The 25,035-nt window shown below is 34.6% G+C and overlaps 1 protein-coding gene across 6 annotated transcripts in view; it reads left to right on the plus strand.

Annotated features, from left to right (window-relative positions):
• UMAD1 (UBAP1-MVB12-associated (UMA) domain containing 1) overlaps positions 1-25,035 on the plus strand; it is a 198,192-nt gene that overhangs the window by 62,773 nt on the left and 110,384 nt on the right. The window lies entirely within an intron of this gene.

Genomic DNA, 25,035 nt, shown 5'->3' on the forward strand with positions numbered 1-25,035 from the left:
TCCAGCAAGAGTCCACTTTCTGGTTTGCCAATGATCGCCTTCTAGCTGTGTCCTCACGTGGTAGAAGGGGTGAGGACTCCCTCTGGGATCTCTTTTATAAGGGCACTAATCTCGTGCATGAGGCCTCTGCGCTTATGATCCAATCTCCTCCCAAGACCCCATGTCCAAATACCGTCACTTTAGAGTCTAGGGTTTTAACATAGGAATTTGGGAGGGACACAAACATTTAGTCTATAGCACTGCCCAATAAAAGATACTTTTCATAAATTTTGTTTAAAGAATATAAATCTCCTCTGAAATGTAATGTTAGACCAAATTTGAAATATGCTAATTTGATTAGTGTTACAGAATGTTTTTTATGGTCTATTAAAACATATGAAAGAAACCTTAAAGAAAAATACTGTAATCAGGAGAAGCGTTGTGCAAGGATGTGGAACTGTGTACACACACCGCATGTGGAGCTTGGCTTGTACCCTCACTGACCTGGAGATCTTAGGCAAGCTGCTTGCTGTTGCTAAGCTTCATTTTACATATCTGTAAAATGGAGAAAGTAAGAGGAATATCTGAGATAAATATTAGCTATTATTATTTTATGGGTATATAGTCAATTTGAGAGAAATATTCTTAATACCCCCTGCTTGGATAACTTGCTGTAGCCATTGAGATTCACTTAAATATTATTTAGTAGGCAAATGCAATGAGTAATTCATGTCTCTTTTAAGAAAATATTTATTGGGTGAGCATTTGGGAATCAATATGTTTGACTCTTGGTAAATGTATAAATGTTGATTCTCTCATGAAATTCCAGTTATGTGTTTTTCCTGAAATTTGCTTATTGTCCTTAATTGCTTCAGTCAATAAATTCTGTGAAGAGGAAAAGGTAGGCAGAATAGTAGAGTAAAAGGGGAAACAATATTTTTATTTTTTCAGATCTATTTTTCAGAGCTTCTATTTTCAACACTTCCATGAATACATCTGGCCAGTAGCTTCCTTTTCATTGATTACTGGTGTCCTATCTTTTGCTGTGTAAGAAACTACACAAACTTACAGGCATAAAATAATAATTTATTATTATCACTCATATTTCTGTGGGTTAACTGGCTTTAGCTGGGCAGTTCTTGGTTGAGATCTTTTGTGTGGTTATAATCAAGTGTTGTCATTACAAAGTTTGACTGGGCTTGATGTCCAGAGTTTCTTACTCACGTGACTACCATTTCATGCTGGCTCAAGCTAAGACTATGAAAAAGGATAGCTCTACGTAGCCCCTCCGTTTGCTTGAGTTTCTCATAAAATGGCTGCCATATTCTGAGTCAGCAATCAGAGAAACAGGAAGTAGAAGCTGCCAGGCCACATAAGAGCTACACCCTGAGCTGGTACAGCATCGTGCCCACCATGTTTCATTGGCCAAAATAGCATCAGGATGTCCCCACATTCAAGGATATAGAGAAGTAAGTACCAGCTCTTAGTGGAGAAATGTTGCTAAAGAACACGTGTGATGGGAGGTGATATGGCCAATTTTGGAGAATAAAATTTGTCACAATCAGTGAGAAGAGCAAAGGGTAGAGAAGAATGTAAGTACAGAAACTACCAAAAGTCTCATTATATTAAAAAAATAATAAACTTTTTATTTTGGGATAATTTTAGATTTACAGAAAAATTATAAAGATATTACAGAGTAGTTTTTTGTTTGTTTGTTAGTTTGTTTTTTTATATCCTTTCTTCACATCTTACACAGCCATAGCAAATTTGTCAGAACTAAGACATTAGTGTTGGTATAACACTATTAACTAAACCACAGACTTTATCTGTATTTCACTAGTTTTTCCACTAATGTCCTTTTTCTATTCTTGGAGCAAATCCAGGATACTGCATTGTATCTAACCACGTTCTATTTTAACATGTTAACCAATTTCTCTCTCCTACTGATAATATGCATCTTTATAAATATATTTAAAACATATATGTTTAAGTCAATTGGAGAATCAGTGATCTCTAAAATGCATGTTAGCCTTTTTAAGATATTGTAAAATGTTTTCTAATGAGTTATTATTAGCCTAACTTGGGAAAAATAATAAAATTTCTGATAGAAATATATGTCAGTATAGCCATTTTGGGTGCTTTTACAATTTCCATGTTAACTTTAAACCTTAATCTTTGTTCTTTTGTGACAGAAAAAAATTAAAATGACTTAAATCAGTGTGAATAAGACTTTAACATTGCCGTTTAAATTTATAGACTTCAACATAATCACCATTTTTTAGTGATCCAACTTTCAGTCTGATTTTCCACCTCATTGAAAACATTCTCCAGCTGCTGCCGAGTGATTTCATAAATTGCATTCATGATTCTGGCTCTAAGTTCCTTTAAAGAATGTGGTCTGGATGAATACACAGCAGTTTTAACAGAGTTCCATAAAATATAGTTCAGTGGGATAGGTCAAGTTTAAAGTTGCACAAGGATTTCATAAACACCCTGAGTAGATGGGCACTAAAGCTTTGAATGTGTTATATGGAAAAACTTTATAAAGGATGGCAGTGTTCCAGACATAGATTAAGTTGGGCATCTATGAAACAATTCCTACTACTGATGGTTCTTAATAGTACCACCTGCTAGTTCTTTCATATTAAATTGTGTGAAATAACACATTCTGTAAACTGATGAACTACTTATTTATTTAATAAATCCATCAATGAAAGAAACTTTTGTCATAAGAAATGGTGTTATTTATTAGACCCAAAAGGTCTTAAGCCAGAAATGTCAGGCATTTTTGTAGACAAAGAGTCTTGTAATCTGGCATTGTTTTTTAAAACAGCATCAAGTAGCACACCATACCCAGTTGGTGTGTTTGTCCTTCATCTAGCAAGAAGCTCAGAATCTCTGGGTAGCCAGCCGAATGCCAAGTTAAACCTCGGAAAGACATCAGTGGTCTTGGTGTATAGTTGAAGGTACCACTAGGCTAGAGGTTTGTATTGGAGACCAACATTTTGGTGCTTCCCTGATGACATTTCCTTTGTTCATTTTATTTATTGGTTTAGTGTGAATGTCTTTCATCCAGCGATGACAGTTGTCATCCTAGAAAACAAAGCAAGCCAGTATTAACTTCATATTCCTAAGTTAAAATTGTAGTTCCCTTCTTAGACATTACTCATATTTTGAAATTAATATGATCACAAGAAATGGATGGTAGACAGAAAATATTAGCAATATGTGGTAATTATACCTACTACACAGGCCGGTGGGTTGCCAGATATTGCGCAGAATTAATCTCAGGCAGTTTTTACTACTAGTCAGTCATGCCCATTGAAGTTAGATATTCTGCTAAAATACCTCCTAACTTTTCAACTTTGTCACTGAACCTTTCTTTAAATATTTAGTAACATGTGAGTTGTTTATGCTTATGCCTTTGATATGCTTAACATGCTCCATTTGTATCAGCTTGGAACTATCTTGACTCTTGATACCACACACCAAGACAGATTTCTATTTGTTGATAAAATTATATATTTCTATCACACGTAATATGAATATCTCTTTTTAGAGATGGAAATATGAGTATAATTTCTGATTCTTTTAGTTAATCTTGGACTTTTAATTTCCTTGCATTTTCAAAGGGTTGTAATTGCCATTTTCATTTTTTTCATTATAGTTAAGAATTAACAATGTATGCTTTAATTCCAAAGTATAGAGCTATTCTTTCCCACCTTTTAAAAAAACTGTCGATCCACATTATTATTATCAAAGTTGTTATAAAGTTACTATAGGGCTATAAGTTTACATTAAAGCATTCATTTTGCAGGATCATCTCAGTTCTATAACTGTCCTAGTTTTGTAGCCTGTCAGCTCATAGAGTCTCAGAGCTGAGTCCACAGTAAAGTGATTTAGGGAATGCTAGGCCAAATTAAACTGTTAGATTTACCCTAATGTTGTGGCGAATCTTCTGTTTCCAGAAATTCTCTGGTTCCTGTATCTTAGGGTTGTAGTTAACATATTTATGGGTTTTTTTTTTTAAGATTTTAAACAATAATCCTTAAGAAGTTTATGAATGTAGGAAGCTTACGCTTTTGAAATTATCTGCTCTACTTAATTAAACTATATTTTAGTGCTTTTACTTTCTGGAGTTAAATCTCTCTTCTTATTCAGCTTTCACCTAAGTAAATTAGAAAGCGTTGTTATTCTCTACTTTATGGGAAAGTATGTGTGTTACTGTGCATTTGAAGTTTCATCATAAATATTCAAGATCATGAAGAATATAGGTAAAATGAAGCCCTTCATTACACCATGCTGAAACCAAATTCCTAGCCTAAAAGGCTTTATGATCTTGCTTATTTTCTATTCTCCTCCTTAAAATGAAATAGTTATCTATTATTTTCATTAATTTGCATTACCACCTTATGATATATATTTTAGTATTTGAAGCCAAGTTAAATGCCATCTAACTTAATTCTTTTCATTTATAAAGTAATGTTTGTAATCCCAAATGCATTAAATAAAAATGCTTTGCAATCTCCCAATGTTTAGGAAATATCTAAGATGTAAGACTGATACTCAAAAGCATTTTCCTTCCATTTTAATTGTATTGTGTAGTAAATATATAATGTTTTACATGTACTCCTATAAGTGTTCTTAATGAATATATTGTGGATAGGGTGGTGTTCTTTTAGTAGTTTCTATCATGGAACACTTGGGTGTCATAAAACCAATGGTGTAAAAAAATTTCCAGAAACACATCAAATAAATTACTATATAATAGACAATAATTTGTCCATTAAGAGTGATCAGTCCTTAACTAACTATTGTTGCAAGGTCAGTCAATGAGAAAAGTTGACATTGGGTGATTGATAGCATACTACTCTTGAGGACCCAAATATTATAGCTGGCAATATCCCATCAAGGTTTCAGATTTGATGTGAAGAGTATGACATAAAGGTGATTTTTAAAGGTACAATATATGCAAATATATTGTGTATGTGTGTGTGTGTGTATACATACTGAAGACTTCTGCATACTTTTAATCCCAGTCCACCTGTAGTTTGTTACACGCATTTCCTGGAGAAACACTGTGGATCACACATCCTTGTTTCATCTCCAGATATTAATTCCTATAAAGGCAATTTTAATTATGTTGATCCAAAAGTTGTACTCTTAGTTTCTCCAAAGGCTGCCTAGCTCGTATTTAGGAGGCCTCCGACACACCCATGAATTACCTCCCACCGAAAATTTTTGCAATAGTAATTACATTCCTGGAAGTTAGTGCCATCATTAGGAATGGCTCTCTCATTTGTCCATGATTGGAGAATTGCTTTCTCTGATAAAATCTTAGTATCTCGTGGTACAGGGGAAGCTGTGGTATTTATTATAAAGAGCTTTTCCATTTGGTGAGAGAGAGTTATCTTTTGAACACTGCAGTAAGATGTGTCAAATGGATTTTTGTGCTGCCCTTCCCAATGACGTCAACATTCTCGTGGGGCAAAGGCTTACTTGATTGCAGTTGGGGTTTTCAGTGTACTTAGTACTTAGTTCAAGCTGCACTTAAGTCCCAGATATAAATTAGTTGCTTCTTACCTTCTTACTTAAAAAGTTTGGTCTTTGGAGATGTCTGCTAGTGAGATAAACTTCGTGAGATTGAACCTTTTGGGTTTTTGCACCTCAGTTTTGGGATTGCCACGTTTCTTCTTCTTAAGTTCTAGTTCTTGTGCTAAATTATGGATCTTTAGGGCCCGGCTCCATTTTCTCACCTCCTTTTATAAAAAGAGGTGATGAAAGGGGATTTAAGTGCCTCTTCACCTACTGAGTTTTTACCTCTGCCCTTAGATGGAGTAGTTCTGCTTATTTAATTGCATCAGTTCATGCAGTCCTTTCAAAGATTCAGTTGCCTTTATTCATTTTATTACAGTTTGCTCTTCAAATTATCTTATTGATGTAGGCCTTCTGATGTGTATGATAGCCCTTCTTGTTTTCATTTCACAAAACATTTTTTAATGGAGTTCCTATAAATATTTCTTCCAAAAATCTTTTTTTTTTTTCTATAAGAAAGAGTTCTCTCTCTCTCTTTGAATCCTAAGATCTTTGTTAATGTCTTCATATAGAGTGACGGCAAAATATGAAGCAATAGACTCATTTCTCAGTGTGTTGAGATGTGTGTCAACAGAGCTTTTCCACAATTCAAAAGGTAGATGTCATTCTCTACCAGCATGTTCAGGTCCAGGATGGCTGGAGCCTGGCTATCATTGGTGACTACAGAGCTGGCCACTTTCCATTCCCTCATTCCCTCTGAAACAAACTGAAAACAAGGAAGGTGGCCAGAGGTCACTGGACCTCTGGATTCCCCACACACCTTGCTGCTTCTCTAGCTACAGTAGCTGCCCCGCTCTGTGAGGGGCTGCACAACTGCCCACCAGCTTCTTTAAAGTTACATTTTAAGAATCCTATAGTCCTCTAGAGAGAAAGGAGTTAAACTTACAAAAAATATATGATTATTATATGTTCCTTTAGAGGAAAACCCCATTGTCTGAGTGAGCTGGACATCTGGATCTGAATCTTAGCACTGCTACTTGCCAGCTGGGACTTTGGTGACTTAATTGACTTCTCTGGGCTTCAGTTTCCTCTGTTGTGCAAGGAGGATGATGACATGGTCTCAGTAGGGCTGCTCAGATGTTTAGATCCAATAATGTGAAATATGCAGCCCAGTGCTGGGGACAGAACGGATGCTTACTTACCAGTAGCTTCTCCTCTCCAGCAGAAGGCTGAGGTTTCTGTCCAAGCCTACCACTAGTTCTTAAATTTGGATTTTGTTTCGTTTTAGTCATAACGGATTTAATCTCTAGAGCAAATAATGTCATGTTGTAGGATCAAAAACCTAGTGAAAACAAATTACCACCATGATATAGGTGAAACACAAATCTATAGGAAATACTCAGTATTATTTGATTCATTTCTTATGGCAGTTTTATTTATTTATTTTTGTGGCACACCAGTGACTGTACTATTTTTTAACGTATACATTGAGATTTATAAAGTTTTAATTGCACTTATATTTTTATATATCAGAAAGTGATTGTTTTGGTTTTGTTTAGCTATAAGTATTTGCTAGCCAAATTGGTGTCCTTGAAGCTTGATGTGTTTTCTTTGTATATGTAGTAACTTAAAGAGTATGGAATGTGGGTAGGTAGCATGCTTTTTTATTAGCCAAATTTTAAGATAAAATGTAGAAAAACCATAATATAAGGTTGGCACATTTGCTTCTTTTTAACTAATCCTGAATATTCTCTTCTTGAAATTAAGTCTGTTTCCTTGGCTTTGCCTCTCATCTCTTTGCATGCTCTCAGTAGGTATCTGTAGATTTGAGTTAAAGAACTCACCTTGGGGTTTAAGCTAGGTTTTCCTTACTGAATGGTGATTCATGCTTGGTAGGGGACTAGGCTGAGTAATCCCTTTGGTTAATTGGACCAGATCAGTTACGGCAAGTAGTCTGCTGAATTATGGTAGGAAAGCCCAGTGAGAGACAGCCCACCGTAGAGGCCAGGGGCTTGGCTTCTGGAGCTCAGCAGACCTGAGCTCAAATGTGGTTTGCAAAGCATTGATTAGCTGTTAGGCTTTGGACAAGGTACTTAACCATCTGTCTGTTTCAGTTTCCTTATTTATGAAATGGAATAATGATGCCTAATTTATCAGATCGTTGTAAAGATTAAATGAGATAATACATGTCAAAGGTTTTAATCTGGTACTTGTGTACACTGTCTTCAATAAATAGTCATTATTATATAATAGAAAACACAGTGTTAATAAAACTGTCTTAAAACAAAACAACAACATAAGCAAGTTTTTCATGTTATCAATTGAGAAAATACTAAAGTCAAACTAATAGAAAAATGTCATTTTGATAGATATTAAGATTATAATGATTTTGATTTGATAAAAGGGTCTATAGAATATCAAAGAGTAGCTAGCTATTAAAAGAATCCAATTTCTTAAAGATATTTAACATGTGACCAAGATCTAGTTTAGGCATTGGAAGAATTGCTATGCTTTGCGAAATTTTTCTAGTATAGTATCTGACTCACAGAACTTGAAAATGAAACAAAACAGAAACCTTTTCTCTCTGTGCCTGTAATGCCAAAAAGTATATCATTACTATATTCATCTAGCTATAAAATTTGAATCACCTCTGTTTGAGTTTGATACCTCAGGGTAGTATTTGATGCTAACCACTGGTTCAAGCAGGACCTGATGATATTTGATGGACTGTTGTTCAAGGTCAATTGGCACTAAGTTGTCACATTGATATTAAAGTATTACACAGTAGTACAAATGTGTAAAATCTTCATGCAATGAATATAACTGAACTTTATTTGTCCTTGTAACCAAATACGCTATTTTTTATGGTTATGTAACTAAATGCGATGCATCAGAAAATATTATTGCTTTAGCTTTACTAATAATTTGCCCTTTTTTGAATTAAGGGCTATGGCTAACAACAACACATGTAGGCATTTCTTTATTTTTTTGCTCCACTTTCATATTTTCTGCTGGCCAGAACCCTCAGCCTTTATCCTCTCTGGGATGGTGATGATGTTCAAAAATGGCACTCTTTCCCCTGGACACTAAAGTAGCAGCATTTCTTTTACATCTGTTGTGTGCAGCTACCTTGATATGGCTGCATTTGGAATTAAATGGTAGCTGGAGCAGGTTGAGCCACTGGCTTTTAGGTCAATGTTCCCATGTAAGATAGAGTTGCCAGATGAGATGGATAACGGGAGAAAGAAATACAAAGTAGAGAGCACATAGGCAATGAAATCTGGTTTGGATTCCTGAAAGAAGAGGAAGAAATTTTAGGGAAAAGGGTAAGATATTAGTTTTACTTCTTGGCACCATTATTCAGTCACAATATCTGAACTAGTTATAAACTTTTAAAATAAAGCTTCTCACGCAATGCAACACACACACACACACACACACACACACACACACACACACGCCTTACTGGTAAATTATACTCCTGAAACTTAATGGATTTCATTAACTAATGTCACCATAATAAAAAAATTAAAAAAAAATAAAAAAGTATTTCAGATTTTGCTTAATTGTTACATAAGTATACCGTAAGTAGCTTACGTTAATGTATTTTTTAATCAGGAAATTGGCATAGTTTATTAAAATATCAAATTTTTAATTTGACACCTCTCAGATGGGACCATATAAATACTTAGTAATGAACTACAGCATCAGCAGTAATTTGAGGTTTAGTCACACAGTCAGTTTACATCTCACTGTCTTTACTTTGCCTGGTCCCTGTAAAATTCACCATATTGTCAGTAACTTGTGTAACTTCAGGTGAAATTTGGCAGTTTTTTCCCATTCCTAGAACCTGCCCTTTTCATGTAGTGTGCAACAAAATACAGTTGACTCTTGAACAACATGGGTCTGAACTGCACAGTTCTACTACACGCAGATATTTTTCAATAAATATACAGTTGGTTCTTCATATTCCTGTGTTTTGCATCTGCAATTTGGCATTGAGAATGGATACAGAGGACTGACTTTATGCACAGTCTACCCTATTTTATATAAGGGACTTGAGCATCCATGGATTTTGTGTTCCACAAGGGACTTGGAATCAGTCTTTTGGGGATATCAAGGGATAACAGCAGTTAAGTTTTGGGGAGTCAGAAGTTATATACATACTTTTGACTGCATGGGGTCAGCACCCCTAACCTAACCCTGGCGTTGTTCAAGGGTCAACTGTAAAATAGTTCTTTCTAACAAGCATCCGTATCTCAATAAACATTTCTTTGGAAAAACTGATAATTTACTCTTGTGCAGTATGATTTTAACCTCATGCACCTTTGTTGTTTAAAAATGGTCAGAAATATTTTCAAAACTTAAATTCTTTAAGACTTTTTTCCTCTAGAAAGCTGATTGGTGTTCCTAATGACATAGCCAATCGAGCAATAACTTTAGAAAGTCTTTATATTTATATTAGGGACAAAGGCATTTAGTATTTCTTGAAATATATATGTAAAAACTGAAAGCTGAGTTTATACTAATCAGGGTATTTCATGATCTTCAGAGAAATTATAGAATTTTAAAAATATTTAGAATGATGATGAATTCGTGAAGAGTAGAAAAAAAATGGCCTAGCTTGCCATTAGTTAGAGAAACTTATAAGGACATTCCAATTCTATGTATTTGTCTCTGCAGAGGGGAGCACAGGAAGGGCTTGCCTGAAGAGAGATAAGTAAGCTTCACAGTTCCTGTGTCAATGGGGAAAATTGGAAGGCACCTTAAATAAGTCCAGATTGCTGCTGGTGGGAATGTAAATTGATACAGTCACCATGGAAAGCAGTAGGGAAGTTCTTCAAAAAATTAAGATAGAATTACCATGTGACCCAGGAATCCCTCCGTGGGTGTTTACCCAGAAAACTTGAAAACATTTATCCTCAAAGATATATGCACCCCGATGTTCATTGGAGCATTATTCACAGTGGCCAAGACATGGAAACAACTGAAGCTCCCTTTGATAGATTGGATAAAGAAGATGTGGTACATATATACCATCGAATATTACTCAGACATAAGAAAAGATGAAATATTGCCATCTGCGATAACATGAATCTTGAAATTACTCTAAGTGAAATAAGTCTACAGAAAAAGTTGAGAACTATATGATTTCACTTATATGTGGGATATAAAACTGAAAGCAACAAACAAACATGACACACACAGTCTCATGGACATGGACAGTGGGTTAGTGGTTATCAGAGGGAAGGGAGAGAGGAAAGAGGTAGACAGGGATAAAGGGCATCAAATATATGGTGACAGTAGGAAATCTCACTTTAGGTGGTAAACACACAATGCAATATACCTATGATGTAGTATTGAATTGTACATTTGAAACCCATATGATTTTATTACCCGATGCCATCCCAATAATTGTAATTAAAAAGGAGAGAAAAGCATTTAATTGCTATACGGTGAATCCATTTTTTCCTTAAATAGAAGCATAATTGTTAAAAGTTCTTGAAACCCTAGAGTTGCTCCTACTTTCAAGGCATGAGACAGATTTGAAATTCTGAGCAGTAGGCTAAAACTTTCATTTGAAAACTGGTCATTAGCAACTTTTAATCTGAAGTTAAAAAAAAAAATTCCATTATTTGGTACAAATCTGTATATTTTTTGTGTGTACCACAAAGGATGTTTTGTGAGAATTCATGACTATGCTTTATAATAACAGCCTTAAAAAGTTGGCTATTCTCTATCCCTACCCAAATATATTTATAGGATTACTTTTAAGTCCATAAAATCCATAAAAATCACCTAAATTCTTCAAACTATTATAAATTTAATTTTATACTATTTCTTATAAAATTGATGTTTGTTATCTACAGCTTAAAATAATATTTGTCCTAAATTATTTCAAAATTTAAGTTGATAGTGCCTTTGTTGTAGAAATATGAAATTCTAGATTTTTGAAATTTGCCAAGCAAGTTCAAGTAGGACATACCTTTCATAACAGTTCATAATACTATATACTCCTAAAATCTGCCTTTTGCATTACTCTTTTCATTCTTAATGATCAATAGTTTTCATTTTAGTTTCTTTGGCCCTTATCCAGTGTTGATTTATGTCTTGATGTTTAACTGCCAGAATTTAAGAGCAGAAATATGCTTAAAGTCTTCCTCACTTAATATTGAAATCAGGAATTCATTGTTTCTATAAATCCTCATTAAACCCTAACTTTTAAGCCCAATTCCTCCCTCTCTTCCTTCCTTCCTTCCTTCCTTCCTTCCTTCCTTCCTTCCTTCCTTCCTTCCTTCCTTCCTTCTTCTTTTTTGTACTCTGTTCATTTGATGGAAACATTAAGTAGGCTAATAGTATGGCAGCATTTCCCAATGCCACTGTGAACCTCTGAGTAATACTGTGTATTACATTCTTTAATTTTTAAAGCCCCTATTTTGCATGATGAAGCAGTAATTTCAGGGAATAGCAATTAATGAAGTTTCCCCAGGTGTTGAACTTACTAGAACTTTTTAATTCCTTTTAAGTACAAGGAAAAAATAAGTAGATTTTTATTTTTGTTTTTTGCTTTTTTTTTTTTTTTAAAAAAAACAGATTTTAATGCAGTGAATTAAGACACAATAAGAATGACAATTGATGTCCTCTGTGCTTACTGAGCCAACATTAACTTGAGTAGACCTGAAACCATTGACTTGATGAAAAACAACTGTGGACTTTTAAGTTAACTACAATTAATAAGATATAGATTAAGCAAAACCTGCTCAATGGGACTCTTAAGTATAAGGTTTTAAATCAACTTATTAAAAATTTAACAACTTGGTGAAATAACAAAATAAAGTTATTTTTCTACTCCTAAATAAAATGTTTTAACTTTTGATGTAATAAAATTAACCAAAAATAATTATAGTTTTATTGACGAAATCTTTTTTACCACCTGCCTCTGAAAACTTATAGTGATAAAATATGATTGTTAAGCCATTACTGATGTGAGCTTCCACAGTTGCGTAGCACAGGAACTGGCACATAATAGATATGCAGCAAATGTTTATGGATATGGTAAAGGTTTACATGGTACTGGCCTCTTTCTGTGTAACATTTACTTTTTGCAGTGAAATTATTAACAGTTTTTACTGTATTTTAATTATCTAGGTCCTGCTTCTGTTTAATTCTGTTTCTAAAACTATTTTTTATTAGACTTAATTCAAAGGTAAAAATTTGTACTGGGAAAACATACTTAAATATATTAATGTTTGAGCTTTTTACCTTTTAAACATATTTTCCAAAAGGAAACTGTTCCAGTGGTTGCTTTTAGGATCTGGGAATGGGGTGTTGGTAGAGAAGGGGACTTTTCCCTAAATAATGAATTCAGCAAATATTTATAAAGCACCTATTACGTGCCAGACACTGTGCAAAGTCTTGACTATGCAGCGGCGACCAAGACAGACATAGTCCTTGTTTTCATGAATTTTACAACCCAGTGGAAGAGTCAGGCATTTAATACATGTCTATACATACATACACACATACATATGTACATATACCTTATTACATACATACATACATACACACCTATTTATTTACTTCCAAATTGTAATGAGTGATATGAAAGAAATAAAAGGATGCTGTGAGAAATAATTTACAGAAGGGAACTAATTTCATTTGGGGCAAGACAGTTTAGGGTGGCCTCCTCAAGGAAGTGGTATTTGAACTGCCACTTAAAGAGTGAATCAGAGTTAGGCAAGAAGTGGAAAGTTTTCCAGGTAAGGGAACCAGCATGTGAAAAAGCCCTGAGGCAATAAGACTTGGCTTAGTAGAAGAAGCGCAAGACCAGCACTGTGGAAGTACAGAGAGGGGAGCAAAGAGCATGGGATGGGGATGGAGAGGAACGGATGGTCAGGTCAGAACATACGAGGCCTGGTAGTTTGAATTTTGTTCTAAAGCATGAGGGGAGATTATTGAAAGAATTTTAAGGAGAAGAATGATAATGTCTGTTTTTTTGTTTTTGTTTTTGTTCATTTGATGAATTCAGAGACCTCATTGGTTGTTGGAGAGTAGAATGGCTAGGAAGTAGCCTAAAGCAATAATAAATAAACTGGGTGAGAGATATGGGTGACTTGGACTAAGGTAGTGACAGTAGAAATGGATAGAAGTGAACACATTTAGTATGTGTGAATTTGGTGATGGATTAAATGTGAGGACAGGGAGGCACTCTAGAATTAATCTCAGTGTCTGGTGGCATAGCCACAGGGTAGAGAATACAGAAATCTAGAGAAGGAGCAAATTTGAGGGGGAAATTGGGAGTTTAGTTTTTGGACAAAATAACTTTTATGTAGTAGTGGAGGCTTTTTAGCAGAGGTTTGGGCTTATAGTATAAATTTGGGGATTATTAGAATACAGAATGGTATTTACATCTTTGTGAATGGATGTCATCACCTAGGCAGGGAATGTTAAGAAAGAGAACCCAGGACCTAACCCGTGGGAACTCTGAAATGTAAAGCTTGAGTAGAGTAGGAGAAGCTCACAAAAGTGGCTGAGAAAGAACAGCTAGAGAGTTGAGAGGAAAATATTGAGGAGAATGGATGCTATGAAAGCTCAAAGAAATGTTTCAGTAAGAATTAGACCCATTCTTGTGTAGTTTAATAAGCAAGTATGACTTTTATGATTATATATGTATATACATACATATATTTTTTCCTAACATTTTATGTGTTGGTATCCAGAAAACAATCTATAATATAACTAAAAATGAAGTTAACCAGTGAGATGACTTTGGGTGATCTCTTCATTAGATTAATTATCTTAACATACAACTGTAAAAGACATGTTCAAAGTCATATACAAAATACATACAGAGTGGGAACTATCCAACATGCAGAATCCAAATATAAGTGATTTTTATAAAATCTGCATCCTATTTTCCATGTGTCATTAAGTTGCCTCTGCTGATTGGATGAGAAGAACTTTAAGAAATAAATATTAAGCATTCATTTAACTTAATTTTGATTGTGTATGTGTTTGTTCTGGTATCTCAAAACTTGGAAAAATAGGAATCTCTATGCCTAGCGTTTTATTTCTCCTACCTAACTGGAGAATATAGCTGAACCAGTCAGATTTCAGGAATGTGTCTGGTATGCTAGAGTCCTTTTTACAGTTGCAGTAGCCGATGCTGCTGAATTATCTTGCTAAATGATAGAATGTTTGCTAATGGAAGGAAGAATGGTGTAATGGAAAGAGCATGGAGTTGGCATCAATCCCAGCCCTAATACTTACTCCTGCAAATTTGTGCAGGATATAGAATCTCTTTATCTTCAAGTTTTCGCATGTGTGAAATGCCCATACCTAATGAAGACCTACCCTACAAAAATTTAGTGATGATTAAATGAAGTTAAGTATGTAAAATCTTTAATATTTTTAACAAAGTGTACACTTAATGTGTTGTTATTTTTTAATCTTATAAAAATATAATTTTTGGTGTCTCCTAGTCTTTCCATCTAATGATGATCAATAATTATTTTTCTTGTCTAAAGAGTACATTTCTTTTTTATCACAGAAAATGAGATTTCATCATACATGATATTGTTTACATGTTTATATTTTATTAACCATGACTTATGTCAGTATTTGTTGCCTAGTTTCCCAAGGTTCTTTTTCTAAGTCACAACTTCTTAGAAGGATCAATTCTGCTAATTAATGAGCCTAACATTTAGAACTAAAATTTTTAGGTAAAGGGATTTCCAAGATTGTCAGTTGAAAATAATATGAATAATCAGAGATTTGGAATTCTATATTCATTTATCTAAAAGAAGTTGATTGATGAGAAAGTTACTGTTGTTTGACATTTAAATTTTTCTGGCTTATGATATTAATGTGCTTTATTTTGTATAAAATAGTGTTATGGTAGAATATTTACTCCTCTTTCTGCCATAATGGATTTGCTTTAAGCTAAAACCATCAAAGTGCTATACATTGAAATATAATCATGCTGAAGCAGAAACGACTTGTAGAAAAATATTTATTGTAAAGCATATGGTTTTACACGATATGCACTAGAGTGTTTTTGCTTGGTCAGTACATATATATATATGTTTACACTCATGTTGAAACTTGAAAGAGATGCTATATATTTAAATTTCTTATTTTTAGTTTATCCACATCAATGTGTGTTTCTATGTAAATATTTGCCTAGAATTGGTTTAGAAGAAACACAATCAGATTTGGTCTGGTGAGTCAAATGAAATGTGTGCAAATTCACATTCTTAGAAATAAGTTGCTCTAAAATCAAAGTAGGAGAATAAATGTACTGTGAAATGTTACGCAAAATCCAGGCACAGCATAATTAAGCAAAGGAGAGTAGAAATGCTATTTGTTAAAACCTAAATTTTTACACTCAATTTCCTCACAACAGGAAATAGCAAAGCAGTTAACAAACATCATCTGTCAAAAACAGTGTTAAGGCAAGTTAAAGAACAACAAATATTATATTTAAAATTTATAAAATTGAAAACAGAATGTTCGATAGCATTTGATTTTGATATCCTTATGTTCATTGGGCTTTTAAAATTGGGCTTGTATGGGCTTTTAAAATCTTTTAGATGTGGGATTTTCCTATTTTGGACAAAGTGAATCTATTGGAGAAAGATTTTACTAATAAGTTAAAGCTGGGGAAAGTAAGTTAATATATTTTTTCCATTCTGCACTGGTTTTTAAATTTTTTAATGTGGTAAAATATGTATAACAGAAAGTTCTATATTAAGCATTTTAAATGTATAATTTAGTGGTACTGATTACATTGACAATGATATGAAACCATCAACACTGTCTATTTCCAAAACTTTTTCGTCACTCCAAACTATATTAAAGTTTTTAAAATAATTTTTAATTTTTCAATTAAAGTTGTCATACAATATTATATTAATTTCAGGTGTACATTATAATGATTTGATATTTGTATAACTTATGAAGTGATCACCCCAATAAATCCAGTACACATCTGACACCGCACATCGATACTACCATCTTATTGACTATATTCCTTGTACTATACTGTCCACACCCATGACTATTTTATAACTACCAATTTGTACTTCTTAATCCCTTCCCTCTCTTCACCCATCCCACCAAGGTTCCTCCCATTTGTCAACCATTAAAATGTTCTCTGTATTTATGAATTTGTTTCTATTTGTTCATTTATTTATTTTGTTTTTTAGATTTCATATATAAGTAAAATCGTATGGTATTTGTTTTTCTCCATCTGTCTTATTTCATTTAGCATAATACCCTCTAGGTCCATCCATGTTGTTGCAGATGGCAAGATTTCATTCTTTTTATGGCTGAGTAATATTTCATTGTATATATGGACCACTTCTTTATCCATTTATCTACTGAGAGACCCTTAGGTTGCTTCCATATCTTGGCTATTGTAAATATTGCTGCAATGAACATATGGATGCATATGTCTTTTGAATTAGATTTTGAGTTTTTTTGGATAAATAACCAGGAGTGGAATTAATGAGTCCTTCTTTGTCTCTTGGTATAGCCTTTGTTTTAAAGTCTATTTTGTCTGCTATAAGTATCACTGCCCCAGCTTTCTTTTTTATTTCCATTTTCGTGAAATATCTATTTACATCCTTTTACTTTTAGTCTCTGCGTGCCTTTTGATCTGAAATGAGTCTCTTGTAGGCAGTGTATGTAAGGGTTTGTTTTCTTATCTATTCAGCCACCCTATGTCTTTTGATTGGAGCATCTTAAGCCATTTACATTTAAATTAATTGTTGATAGATACGTAGTTATTGCCATTTTATTATTCATAATTTTGATTTTTTTTCCTTCTTAAAGAAGTCCCTTTAACATTTCTGGTAATACTGTTTTGGTGGTGATGAACTACTTCAGTTTTTTTTTTTTTTTTTTTTTTTTTTTTTTTTTTTGTCTAGGTTTGCTCTTTATCTGTCTGATTCTAAATAATAGCTTTGCTAGATAGAGTAATCTTGGTTGTAGGTGCCTGCTCAAAGATTTTGTTGAGAAATTAGCTGACAGTCTATGGAAACTCCCTTATAGGCAACTAACTGCTTTTCTCTTGCTACTTTTAAGACCCTTTATATTTAAACTTTGGCAATTTTTTTTTGTGATGTTTCTTGTTTTGGGCCTCTTTGAATTCATCTTTTTGGGACTTTCTGTGCTTCCCAGGCTTGTATGTCTATTTCCTTTGCTAGATTAGTAAAGTTTTCCATCATTGTTTCTTCAGATGGGTTTTAAATTCCTTGCTTTCTCTCTTCTGCTGTCCTTATGATGTGAATGTTGGTACACTTATGTCCTAGAAGCCTCTTAAACTATTCTCATTTTTTTTTGATTTTTTTTTTATTGTTGTTGCTGTTCTGATTAGGTGTTTTCTCCTACCTTATCTTCCAAATCACCGATTCGATCCTGCTTCATCTAATCTGTTGACTCCCTCTGATGTTTTCTTCACTTCAGTTATTGTAGTCTTCATTTCTGACTGGTTCTTTTTTATATATTCTGTCTCCATTTTGTTTCCTATCTCATTGTTAAAGTTCTCACTGAGATCATTGAGCATCCTTATGACTAGCATTTTGAACTCTGTACCTGGTAGATTGCTTGTCTTCATTTTTTAAAAAAATTATTTTCCTAGATTTTTGTCCTATTTTTTCATTTGGGACATATTTGTCTCTTCATTCTGTCTGGCTTCCTGTGTTTGTTTCTATGTATTAGGTAGAGCCGCTGTGTTACCCAGTCTGAGTAGAGTGGCCTTATACAGTATGTGTCCTATGGGGCCCAGTGGCGCAGCCTCCATGGTCTCCTGAGCCAGGTGCTCCAGGTGTGTCCCTTGTGTGGGTTGTGTGTGACCTCCTGTTTTAGTTGAGCCTTGGTTGCTTTTGGCATGTCAGTGGGAGGGATTGACCCTCAGGCTAGCTGGTTGTGAGGACTGGCCGTGACTACCGTGGAGGTGCTGTTGTACAGGGGCTGACCCTATACCCTATGGAGCAGTATTTGTTTTATCGGGGTTTTGGTACCTGCTGAGTCTGCCCTTTGGGTGTGTCATTTGTGGATGTGGTAGAGTGGTGCTCTAGTGTGGTCTGAAGCTGGCCACAAGGTATGTTGATTCTAGGGCCTCTCGTGAGGGGCTCTGGTGCAGGCAAAATTCAGTCACTGCCTATGCCCTGCACAGGGCCACTTGATATGAGCTACAAAGTGATCTGCAGATGATTGCCACTTGTGCTAGGTTTGGAGTACTTGGGAGAGGCCATGCTAGGAACTCAGGCCTTCTGATACTACTGCCAGGCTTGGGGCTGCTTAGGAAGAGGTATGGGGCACACAAAGCCAATTGCTTCTTATTTTGAGGATTATGAACCTTTGAGAGAATGTAGAAAAGTTCAAACCATGAGTCAAGGCAGGCCATTTGTATGGAAAAGCCACTAGAAGCAGCTTGAGTGGGCCTGTGAGTTGTGTGAGGTCTCAAAGAAATACCAGGATGGAGTGAATAGCGTTAGCCAGTTTGATAGAGACTCAAATATGGCAGCCACCTGTGTGTGCAGTTCGGGTGGTGGTGCTCAACAAAGGATCAATGGCTTCTGCTAGCACTTCTAGGAGAAGGCTACCTACCTCTCCAGCCTTCTCCTGGAAGCCAGACAATCCAGTTCTTCCTCATATATCCCTGGCACCTTTCTAGTGGCTGCCCCAGTGCTAGAGCTCAGAGTGAGTGAGTTCATCAACAGGTAAGTGCACATATGGGTTCTTTAAGAGGAGAGCCCAGGATTCCAGCCACCATCTGTTTCACTCAGCCATAATCTCTGCTGGTTTTCACAGCTGGAAGTTTTGGGGACTTCTCTACCCAGCACCGGGACCCTGGGCTGGGGAGCCTGGTGTGGGTCTGGGACCTCTTGCTCCTTCAGGGGAAACTCTCCTGAGTTTTTATTGCCACATGTGGGTGTGGGACCAACTTTTTCCCATCTCTGCCTCTCCTAATAGTCTCAACTTGGTTTCTTCTGTATATTCTCAGTTATAGGACTGCTGTCCAGCTAGACTTCAGGCTCTTCTCAATGACAGTTGTACTGTAGTTTAGTTGTAATTTTGATGTGGTTGTGAGAGGAGGTAAGCACAGCATATACCTACTCTGCCATTTTGACTGGAACTCCCAGAAACTATATTTTTAAAGTAAAATTTTTGTTGAAGTATAGCTCACACATCATAAAATTAAATTACTTAAAGTGTACAATCAGTGGCTTTTAACATAATACAGAGTTGTACAACCATTACCTCAGTCAATTCTAAAACATTTTTCATCACCTCGAAAAGAAACCATGTACACTTTTGCAGTCACTTTTCATTTCCTCCAATTATCTGTCTCTTTGGCTATTTTGGACATTTCATATAAATGAAATCATACATTAAATGATCTTTTGTAACTGGCTTCTTTTATATTTTTTGAGGTTTGTTCATGTTGGAACATGTACTATTACTCTATTCATTTTTATTGCTGAATAATATTCCATTATATAGCGATACCACATTTTATTTGTTCATCAGTTGATGGATGGACATCAGAGTTATTTCTACATTTTACCTATTAGGAATTTTGCTCTATGAATATTCGTGTACTGGTTTTTGTGTAGAAATGCTTTAATTTCTTTTGGGTTTATACATAGGAATGGTATTCCTGGGTTATATAGTAACTATACATTTAACCATTTGAGGAGATGTGAGACTGTTTTGCAAAATGGCTGGCCCACTAGCAGTGTACAAAGGTTCCAATTTCTCCATATCCTGGCCAGTACTAATTGTTACTGTTTTTCTCATTGTAGTCATCCTAGTGGGTATGAAGTGTTATCTATTGTGGTTTTGATTTGCATTTCCCTGATAGCTAATGACATTGAGCATCTTTTATGTGTATTGCCCATTTGCATATTTTCATTGGACAAATGTCTATTCAGATCTTTTGCTCATGCTTAAATTGAGTATTCGTATTTCTATTATTGAGTCGTAAGTGTTCTTTATATATTCTAGATACAAGTCTCTTATCAACTATGTGGTTTACAAATATTTTTTCCCATTCTGCAGGTTGTCTTTCATAAAACTTTCTTTTTGAGATTCTATTATTTCTTCTTTCTGACTTTTTCCAGTGTCCCTCATCAGAGCTATTTGCTCAGTCTCTCTGAGCCCTAGACGTGTTTCATGTTGGGTCTTTATTTTTGTTATTTCCCACGTTTCTTTTCTCCATTTACCCAAGTTTTATCTGGTAACCAAAGTCTATTTTAAGACACCTCATGACTGGTGCCTTTCTGATAACTGATGATCTTTTATTTCTCCAATTAGTTAAGACATTGTGTCTTAACTAATAGTCTCGTATTTGAATGCTTAGTTGCCCTCATAGCTCTCATGTACCACAGTTCAGACCATTTACTTATTCTTTGGAACACTACTACTCATGGAACTGAATGGAAGAAACATGAATAAAGAAGGGTTTCTGTTCTACCCTTGCAGAATCATTTGGAAAAGTGATGGAGGGAAACGTACTCTGGATAAAATCAGATATCAATGGGTTAGCAGATGCAGGAGTTGACATAGTTAATTAAACAAGCTGTTATGTTGAGTTGAAGGCAAAGGAAATATACAAATTGAGTTGTATTTTAGGCTATTTAGCATGTTTCTCCTTTCTACCCCAAGATTTTTCATGGAATATGCAGTTTTAGTAGGCTAACTTGGAACTCTCATATGTTTAAAGTTTTCTATTTCACACATGTTGTCTAAATATGTGCACGTACTTTTTGCTTCAGCTACCGACCTAATGAAAGCCTCTTGTGAATGCTTATCACCTTGTAAAGTAGTTACCAGAGCTGCAGTAAAATTTGCCTGCAAGTGAAAAGACTTTGACTTCCCTAGAGGGAGAATAGAAAACATATGAGACAAATAGCAGCAACAGAAATGATCTGGTGTGGAAAGTGGCGGAATGCCAACCAAATGCTCTGTCCCTAAAATGTTTTAAACCTTTATCTCAACTCACTAAAAAGGCCATGTTGTTTAAAGAACTTCAGACACAAACTTGGAAATGTCTCATTTCGGTGTAATTTACACAAAGACTCCCCCTTTCTATTGCTATCTTGAGGTATTAAGGTCTGTAGATTTAAAAGAATTTTTTAAAATGTTTATATTCCTTTTAAAAAGTAGAGTGAGTGTATGTAAATTGTTACTAAAAGTTATTGCCATGTTTATTTCATATATCTAGTTAGAAATGATGTTGACTGTTAAGCAGGCAAAGTGGGCTTCAAGGGTACATTGAGAAATAGTAATGGGATACCTTCATTAGCCATTAGTCCATAAGGACTTTTCTTCAAAATAATAGAAATGGAAGGGCTTGATAAATCTTACTGTTGTCTTGGAGTTGCCATAGGAGAATAGACCATATTATGGGGTGACATGTTCACATCTGGTCCAAGACAGGGGACAACCCTGGCCTTGTTTTGCTCAGAAGCTATGGTATTTTTTTGAAGTTAAGTTACATTCTGGAAAGGTTACTTACCTTTTTCCTTTTATAATTCTTAAAATTCTAAAACCAGAGGGTCCTAGAAGGCCCAATTATAGTAATTTCATTTCATTAATAATCACTATTATTTCGCTGTTATTGATACCACTCTTACGAATACTATCTGTCTTATAGAGCATTTCATACATGCTAATTTATTTGAGCCTTTCAGAAATTCCCAGAACATGGCAGGGCAGATGCCTTTTTTCTGGTGTGTGGATAAGGACAACTGAGGCTTGGAGATACCCAGTGGCTTGGTAAAGGTCGTGGGATAGTAAAGTAGAGGATGGTTTCCTTTCCACTACTCCACAGCGCCGCTCGGTTTCAGACCTTAGATTATTGTGATTCTTAGCAATTATGAAATAATTTTTGCCAAGAAGTAATAAACCTTTTAACCAATTGAAACTGCCAGAGAGTCTGCCAGGGTAGTAACTCAAAACAGAGCATAGTTGGAGGTTTTTGGTCCTTTCATCTCCAGCGCTGAGCCCACCAGGTCAAGGTCTCGGGAACTGGGTAATTGTTGCTTGCTGAGTTGCCCTGTTTCTCCATATAGTGGAAAACTCGGCCTTCATTACTTTCAGTTTAACAAATAATTTTCCTTATGTAAAAGGAAGGTTTGCCTGTGATTTTGAAAGAAAGCATAGAAATTAAATCTATACCATTGAATTATTAGTGAATATACTGTTTCTGGGCCAAAAAAAAAAAAAATAGGAAAACAAAGCACAATCATCTAATAACACATTATATGTTTTGTTTTATGCATGTTTTATTTTATATATCAAATTAAAAATTTAATTTATGTTTTATTATATATTTATTTAGGTCATAAAGTTAAATGATGTGAAAATTCCTTAAACCAAATTCTATTCCATGGATTGGAACATATTATAAATCTAGTACCTAGTCATAAAATAAAGATTTATAGAAATATTATGAAACTAATGACATTTTAAAACAATTGCAGCTATAGAACCAGATGGCCAATTCCAGAATCAGAATATGAATTAATCATTCTGATTGTCAGAATTACTGCATTTTTGAGAGAGGAAGGTGAGCTAGGACTTACCTTTGCCTTAGGTTTACATGTGGAGCAAAGTAATCAATATCGTGCTGTGATGATACATTAATATATACTAAGAATGCTGATTTTACCCATTTACCAAATTCTGTGAACTATATTACCTTTTCATGCCTGTTTAAATACTATATGTCATGTTGCTCTTTCAAGACTAGTAGCACATTTTAATTGATGAATTAAATTTTTTCTGTTATTTTTAGAAGCAAAACCTTTGGGGAAAAAATATATTTGTCACAATAATGTTTTGGAATTTAGCTCTATCAGCCTGGAATCAGGTATAGTAAAATCACTAAGTCTAGGAAGCACCAGACTTCCCACACTCCTAATACTCCCTTTTTATCCCCCTTTTTCCCTGTGCTAGAGACATTTCATCACACAAGATTTTCTTTCACCCCGGGCTCCTCCTCACCTAGATTAATGTGATTGCATTGATTTCTGCATTTGCTATTTGTTGTTTTTAATTTGTTTCAAAAATTGCCCTTGCTAGTGCTTTTAAAAGTTCTAGCTAATAACCTTTCCATACTGGGTATTTTATAATAGATTTCAAGGTAAATTATGGGGGATACCAAGGCAAATGCAATTTATCAGCTACTCTTTTTTTTTTCGAAGTTAAAATGAATGCCTAACAACTTCACAATAAGTACAGTGAAATTTAATGTGCTAATTAATTTAAAAGTTTTGACATTCTTTCCTTGAAGGACTCTTTTCTGGGTTTTTATAATCTCACTTAAGTGAGGATACAAGATGGTTTAATTACTTTCCAGCAATGCACAGCACACTCTTAGCAGCCAACATTCCAAGTTAAAGCTGTGTGTCTTCTTGGGGTTTGAACTCTTTCTACATAATTCAAGGAAAAATAGTTGAGGGATACTAGTTAATGCATTTTCCAGGAATGGGAGTAGGTAAGCATTTTTTTTTTCATAGCTTATAGAATATTTAGTGATTTGAGCCTCATATTTAATTTTATAGCATTCACAGTACTGGTGGCAAAGGCTTCCTTCAGAAATAGTGAGAAATTATGTGAATTCCCTTCTTGGTATGTTTAGGAGAGCAAGTCATAAATCTTTAGTCTCATATTTTTCTGAAATAAAATTGGGCATTTATATTTGCTGTGATCTAATATGCAGATATGATGAAAAGATTTGTAAAGCGGTATATACGAAGTTTTTTGGAAGCTCTCACAAAAGGTGGTATAAACTGAAATTATGCAGAAAACATCTAAGATAGAATCATTCTTTTCTATGATAGTTTATCTAAATACTTAAAAACTTTCATAACATTAAATACTAATGAAAGGACCTTGTGTGTCACATTTGCATTCATAAATATCCATGAAGGATCTCTTTCACCAGTGTTATTCAATCTTAGTCCAGGACAAGGTCGGACATTGATTACGTTTGACAGTCTTAACAAAAGTGAATAAAGAAAATAGATTTTCTTAATTATACTGCTGGAATAGTGAGGGGCAACAATCTTCAATATATAGTATAATACACAGAGAGGAATATTAACAGAATTTAATGATAATGGTTAATTGCAGCTATAATAATAACTACTACTTATTGAGCTAGATGCCAGGCCACATAACACCTCTTTATGTATTTTATATAATGTAATTTTAGCAAACATCTTAATAAGTTCAGATGATATTATATTCATTTGCCCAGATATAGAAGTTGCGGTTCCAGAAAATTAAATGATGTGCTTAAAGCTGCCCAGCTAGAGTCCATTTTGCGTACATCAGACTCCTCTAGCTGCTAGTCATTGTTTGACCATCTGATGATCAGAGAGATAGGTAAGGTATTGATAATATACAAATTGTTTATTTAGCTCAGAAATATGCTTTTAAATTTAAATTAACTATTTTAGCAATTGAGAATTTACGTGATAGAAAATAGTAAAACAACTCATT

Source organism: Rousettus aegyptiacus, unplaced genomic scaffold (genome assembly GCF_014176215.1).
Source record: "Rousettus aegyptiacus isolate mRouAeg1 unplaced genomic scaffold, mRouAeg1.p scaffold_m13_p_13, whole genome shotgun sequence".
In the NCBI taxonomy this organism is placed as follows: domain Eukaryota; kingdom Metazoa; phylum Chordata; class Mammalia; order Chiroptera; family Pteropodidae; genus Rousettus; species Rousettus aegyptiacus.